This window comes from Trichechus manatus, unplaced genomic scaffold (assembly GCF_000243295.1).
Source record: "Trichechus manatus latirostris isolate Lorelei unplaced genomic scaffold, TriManLat1.0 scaffold00400, whole genome shotgun sequence".
Lineage (NCBI taxonomy): Eukaryota > Metazoa > Chordata > Mammalia > Sirenia > Trichechidae > Trichechus > Trichechus manatus.
In genome coordinates, this window is record NW_004444336.1 from 174,548 (window position 1) to 175,864 (window position 1,317).

The window sequence follows — 1,317 nt, forward strand, 5'->3', positions numbered from 1 at the left end:
GAACAACTCAATAAACCCATAACAAAAGAAGAGATTGAAGAGGTAATTTTAAAACTCCCAATAAAAAAAAAAAAGCCCTGGCCCGGGTGGCTTCACTGGAGAATTCTACCAAACTTTCAGAGAAGAGTTAACACCAATACTACTAATGGTATTTCAAAGCATAGAAAAGGATGGCATACTCCCAAACTCATTCTATGAAGGCAGCATAACCTTGATACCAAAACCAGGTAAAGACACCACAAAAAAAGAAAATTACAGACCAATATCCCTCATGAACATTCATGCAAAAATCCTCAACAAAATTCTAGCTAGTAGAATTCAGCAACATATCAAAAAAATTCATTCACCATGATCAAGTGGGATTTATACCAGGTATGCAGGGATGGTTCAACATTAGGAAAACAATCAACATAAACCATCACATAAATAAAACAAAGGACAAGAACCACATGATCTTATCAATCGATGCAGAAAAGATATTTGACGAAGTCCAACACCCATTCATGACAAAAACTCTCAACAAAATAGGAATAGAAGGTAAATTCCTCAGTATATTTAAGGGTACTTATGCAAAGCCAATAGCCAACATCATCCTAAATGGAGAGACTTTGAAAGCATTTGGCTTGAGAACAGAAACCAGACGAGGATGCCCTGTATCACCACTCTTATTTAACATTGTGCTGAAGGTGCTAGCCAGAGCAATTAGGCTAGAAAAAGAAATAAAGGGCATCCAAACTGGTAGGGAAGAAGTCAAAGTATCTCTATTTGCAGATGTTATGATCTTATACACAGAAAAATGCCAAAGAATCCACAAGAAAACTACTGGAACTAATAGAAGATTTCAGCAAAGTTTCAGGATACAAGACAAACATACAAAAATCAATTGGATTCCTTTATACCAACAAAGAGAACCTCGAAGAGGAAATCACCAAATCAATACCATTTACAATAGGCCCAAGAAGATAAATTACTTAGGAATAAATCTAACCAGAAACGTAAAAGATCTATAGAATGAAAACTACAAGACACACTGCAAGAAACCAAAAGAGACCTGCATAAGTGGAAAAACATACCTTGCCCATGGATAGGTAGACTCAACATTGTGAAAATGTCAATTCTAACCAAAGCAACCTACAGATACAATGCAATCCTGATCCAAATTCCACTGGTATTTTTTAATGAGATGCAGAAACAAATCATCAATTTCATATGGAAATGGAAGAGGCCCCGAGTAAGTGAGGCATTACTCAAGAAGAAGAACAAAGTGGGAGGCCTCACACTGCCTGATTTTAAAACATATTATACCGCCACGGTAGT